This window comes from Danaus plexippus, chromosome 11 (genome assembly GCF_018135715.1).
Source record: "Danaus plexippus chromosome 11, MEX_DaPlex, whole genome shotgun sequence".
NCBI classification, from domain to species: Eukaryota; Metazoa; Arthropoda; class Insecta; order Lepidoptera; family Nymphalidae; genus Danaus; species Danaus plexippus.
The window spans coordinates 8707794-8713872 of record NC_083544.1 but is presented as its reverse complement, the minus strand read 5'-3'; the positions used below and the strand labels follow the sequence as shown (position 1 = coordinate 8713872).

At 28.0% G+C, this 6079-nt stretch overlaps 1 long non-coding RNA gene across 1 annotated transcript; it reads left to right on the top strand.

The window, feature by feature from the left end:
* The first annotated feature begins 643 nt into the window (after positions 1-643).
* Positions 644-1387, top strand: LOC116765937 (uncharacterized). Its single transcript, XR_009752752.1, has 2 exons — positions 644-812; positions 1143-1387. It is a non-coding gene; the product is annotated as an uncharacterized LOC116765937 (long non-coding RNA).
* The last annotated feature ends 4692 nt before the right edge of the window (positions 1388-6079 follow it).

Genomic DNA, 6079 nt, shown 5'->3' with positions numbered 1-6079 from the left:
TTTATTTTCATACTAGTTTAGAATTAATCGTAACCTCATTGACAGAGACCTTGCATTTGCTGTTTCACTGCTCGATACTGCTTCATGTTCCATTATTTTATGGAAAAGAATAATCAATTATTTCTCTCATTCTGTCCTCAGACCAAACGAAATACATAATTTAAAGGATTAACAGAATGAAATTATTCAACTAAAGTGGTGTTTAGCGAGCCGCATTTCCCTCCTGCAATTAAATAGAGATCAAAGTGGGCGCCTTTGTTTTATAGAGACCGACCAAAAATTCAGAGTAAAAATAAATTATGTTTTTTAATTTCAGTGCAATGACAAGGGTCCGCTTAGGACTGATTTATATGACATGTATTGTTTTTATATAGATATTAAGTGGATGACAATATTTTAATGTTTTTTATAAGCAAAATAATTTAATATTAAAGTAATTAAACAATTCTAATATTTATATGTTTTCTATGTAATTCAATAAAATTTTAATAAAAATGATAAAACATCCAATTAATCCTAATACAAAAAAACCAGCGGACTTCTATTGCTATCATATTTCCCATTCATATTAAATATTTGATATTTCATACTCCGAAAAACGCTATCGGAAAAAATATAGGTATTTCAAATATAAAATTGGACGCCGTAAAAACAAAACTGAAAAGGTTTTAAATAAAGAACAGTTTTAACAGATTAAAAATGTTTAAAAAAAATAATATCTGTTTTATAATTTTTTTTATTTTGTTAAAGTTTAATTAAAAGCTTTTTGTTTTTGTTGGTGTGGAATTTCATGAGTTTCTACTGATCGACTGGTAAATTTTGTTCAACAAAATATATTTTTTTTATATACCGATAGCATAAAAAAAATCCGCATCACACTAGTTACTACTTTAATTCAAAACGATTGGGTGAGATCAATAGTAATATAGAAGATCTTTCTCTGTAAACTCAATTATTTTCCAAATCTTATCAGGGTAATAGGAAAAATCGATAAATACATATATTGTACCATAGTACATAATGATTCTTAAATTTAATTTATATTCTTAAATATGTATACCACAAATAAGTTTTAATAACTCCATTAGATATTCCTGTAATATTGATGTACATCGTAATTTATTCTCAATACAATTCCTTAGCCGATGACGTGTTCATTAGAATGCATCTTTATCGAGACGATTCACCCCATTAACCATCGGATAATTTATCAAACCACCATTAATCTCCACGAAAAGAACGATTGAGACGTCCTGGATTCAGCGTTGCGATAACTATCTCTCGGTAATTAAGTCAGACATGACATTCATTAATTCTCTTGTAAATTTTGTGTTCGATTTCCACGTAATATAAAAAGACATGTAATAAAAATTTACATATGTTAATATTTTTAATTATTCTTCATAAAAACAAAAATATCTTTAAGATTATTTTAGTATATCTGTTATTAATCTCACTCTTGAAATCTTAATTTCGTTGACTCGTTACTTGCAAAATCTAATGTTCTAGAAAATTCGCCATCCATTACAGTGAAATTTTTCTCCGGAGAGTATTTTAAGCACACTCAGGGGTACGATCTATCAATCAATTCATTCTCGCTGCTTGACTTTTAAATTGACTGATTCTATGAACATTATGCAAAATCCTATCAAAAATAAACGTCGTCTCTGGTACAAACGATTTTGTTTATAGATATCGTATGTCGTCTTTCTCATTAAAATTAATAAATATTATTTAGATTCTATCAGTTTATTTTATTTATTTCTTCGTAACGTTATTAAACGAATTGTCTTACATTTTAATTATTAAATTTTTGTGGTATATGAAAGGTACATTAAACTAATATTTTCGGATTACTACGCATATTTTATTATTTTATTATGATCTGCCCCGATCACGCTTGATGCAAAGTTGCCGAAATGTTGGAAGTATGTAGTTTAAAAAACAAACTAAGTCTTAGATCTCACTATTCAAAAATATTGACAACAAAAAGGAGAGCTGCTGCTTGAACGTGCATCTTGGTTGACAGTCGTTTCTAGCAGTAACTATGTTCTAAGCCTGTAAAACGTATTTTATTAGTTGAATTATTTTGTAATGTATTTATGTGTAAAAAACTTAAAAAAAAAATAATTTACATATTATTCTTTCACGTAAATTTTATTTTAATTAAGACGGAGAATCTCGTTACTTTTGGCATTGTCACTCATTTAAAATGGCGTTAAAAATAAATATTACAAATAAAATAGAAACATATTTACACTGTTAACGTAAAATGAACACGAGCATAAAATTATATTACAATAAATAGCCGCAGACGTTAAGCTAATCAAGGAAATGCAAATGTACTAAGGGCCAATTATCATAAATTCTGTGTATCTAATGTACAGTGAATTAACGTAAGTGACGCCTTCAGACGAGGAGTTAGGACTAAGAGATCAAGTCATGGGGCAAATAACGGATGCCAGAATTATCATCGGCAATAAGTACAGAAATAAGTAACTGTAATGTTGATTGACGCTTAATGTTTCGGGGTTGCTTTTACGAAAATGGTATTCATATTTATTTATAATTTTTTATAATAAATACCTTTAACGTCAATACATTTTTTAGGTTAGTGGACAATGCCCAAAGTCCAATGATAATGATCATTTGATTTCCATTCCAAACAATAACATAATTTAACCGATGTTAAAACATAATGCGTAGCCTAGTAAAGAGAACAATATTTTATATGTCTGTTGAGTTATATTCGTACTATAAAATTATAATAAAACATTTATAGCCTTCTAAGAGAACGATATTAAATCTGACATAACAGAAATCAATTTATATGTATGTAGGGTAGCGTACCGATATTAGAATATGGGAATTTTTTTCAAATATTACATTATAGATAAAATAAAAATGTTTCGTATCTTAATATAACTTTTACTTGGCTTTTATTGCGTGTGTTTTGCATTATAATTATGTTTAATACTTTTATAAATGTAAGGAATTTTAATTAAAAATACAAACTGAATTACAAATTCTGTTAATCTAAACTCTGAAGTAGGATGAGGGACGTAGCCTCATTCAATGGTACCAATATTAAAACGAAATAGTTAATGAAGGAAATCTTTCTATCTAGACAAAACAATGAATCAGTTGCGTAATATAATAAATATATATACATATATGTATGTAAATAAATGTAAACGACAACAGACATCCGGTCTATGTGAGATGCTGTGTGTTGGTCAACCTAGCTGTATTCACAATTGTAGTTATGACGTTTTAAGACTCACGCGTAATAAAATATTGTTCAACGCCATTCCGTTGTTAGGGATTTGATCTTGTAAACTATATGAATCGACATAACAAGCCGGTTTTATGTTGTCCGAAATAACTTTAACGTCACGAATATTATGTTAAGGAATATAAATTTTTGCTTGAATTAAACTAACTAATAGTTATGACGAACCCTGTTAACTTTTGTCCTCTAAACAGACTAAAGTCTGTATCAATAAACAAAATTTTAATAAATAAAAATCAGTAAACCGAGTTATTATATTCAAATAACATACTTTTGAAGAAGTTTTATTTTTATTTTGACAAGCAAATTGAATGTTCTTTTCCATACAACTTATAAATTCAATTATAATCTCCAAATTGGCAATAATACACAAACCAATTACGGTGCCCTAAGAATTACATCAATTTCCCAAAGAAGTGATCGAACTTTTAAACTTAATCCACGACGCCAGGCTGTTGCCGATCTGAAATTCAATTTATAAACAAGTTAGCGTCTCGTTAAAATTCTTCCGATGTAATAAGCCATGTTGTTTTAGGGTTACCAGGTTCATTTTAGAAAGCAATCAAAACATGCGTACTGATTAACATATTCAAAAAAAAATATTTAAAAAATAAACGAAACATAATATCTGAAACTGTAAAGACAATAAAGTAAAATAAATTAATTAAACAGACCAACAGGTTCAAATCAGTAATATAGAAATACATATATAAAGTTATATATTTAGTTTATAAATAAATTTTGTCCCACGCACTCACATATCATGATTTTGATAGCTTGTTTTAGGAAAATTGTCAGCAATTTTGAAATAGTTTTTATTGGTTCAGGAACTCCTCACTAAATATCAACTTTATAATTTTTGTTTAGTCTTAAATTTTTTATTAATATCTAAATCGTAAAGAGCCAAGAGGCAAAACATGAAAAGAAAATTGTTTACGGTCTGTCCCGGACGCCATATTGGATTAAGAATGTCGTCATTTAAGCAGCAATAAATAGGTACACAAAACGCTATCTCGATATATTTATGAGGGTATGAAATACAATTTTAGTTACAATATTCGTCATGAACATACATACAAGCATGTAAATAAAATTACAACGTAATTAATTCAATAAATAGGACAAATAATTACTTAAACTAAGACATATTTATTTTCCACTTTATATTACATTAAAGTTTTATAATTATTATTTCACCTCAGAAATCTTAGCCTTGCTCAGAATTTAATCCAAACTTGTCTTTATCGTAAACAACCCTAAATATTTTTGATATTCGTTATATTTTATGCGGACCTGTTATTAAGTTCTTAGCCTTCAAAATTATTCCTAACTTCTGGGTATTAATTTTTTTCTATAATAATCTGGACCACCGTAATGGAATACTTAGATCAAACGATGTCCATTAATCATTGGTCTCAGATATTAAAATATATTGGCTATGAACACAACTGGTTGACCGTTGAATTTGTGTTGACTCATACAAAGAAGGAATAAATCAACGAATTTAAATTAATCAAAGTTTTATATAAATCTTCTATATTATTTGATTATTTACCCAAACTCCAACAATTACTGTTTCAGTGTTACTTATAAATTAACATATAACAGGTAATTACTGCCGTATATTGCGTTCAGCACATAAATAATCAAAAACATGATTTCAAAGTCTTAGTAGGCTCAAAGGCTACTCAATTCTATGTATGACAGGTCCAAAGAATGTAAGATCAATAGTAGTGTGTCGCAACAGACCCTGCGAGCCAATCAAACTGGTATTGATAATTTGATCCTCTTACCGGATCTATTATGGGGAAATTACGTTATTAAACTCGTGAAAGTATAGACCAAAAATGGAAGGAAGCTTTCTCTGGATGATACGGAGAGATTATAAATTAATGTCGCAGTTGGTATCAAGAATCGGCCTGATACGATATTTACTAGATTATTATTACCATTAATAAATAATTGTATTCACATATATTTAATTATTTATGTATTTAGGTACACATAAAAAAGAAGTTGATCAGGTATTTAAAAAAAAATACAAGTAAAAACCGCCAATAAAAGCATTTCTTGATTAAACATTTTAAATTATTTCAATCACTAATATATATGTTTACCAAAGATATATTTTAATTGACAAACTAATATCTTCAAATCTTTCTTCCATAGGGAAAAATCAATTACAATATATAATTACAAATACTGGGCAATGAAAAATTTATCCTTTTATTTATTACTTACCAGGATTCGGACCCTCAAACCTCCCGAATATGGAGTTCCAGTTACTTACCAATTAAGCTGTCGTGTCCCGATTCTAAAAGATACATTAAACATTCTGTATAATTAACTGTCTACTTGAATTTTAATAAGTATTAACCGAACATTGATTCAATGTTAAAAACATTAATAAGCAAGACGTATACATTAATGATTTCCTAATTTCTTATTAGACATATTAAATAATATTGATTTTTTCTTAGACAATATTTCTATAACCCTAATTCCTATCCATCTGCCGCTCCAATCATCTGTTATCCAAATTTGGTGTGACCACTCAACTCATTGATTCAAATTGATTCCAAATCTTATAAGTGTACATCCAGAGACTCGTTCCTGTTTTGAACAAACCTCTTTGTATGAAATCACACAATATAATTTCACTGTATGAAACGAAAACGGAATTGTTTTATTTTCTAAAATTCTAATTACTATTTAATACTTCAAGTAAAAACATTAAACAAATAAATATATACAAGTAAAGAAACGGTATTACAACACATGTATTTC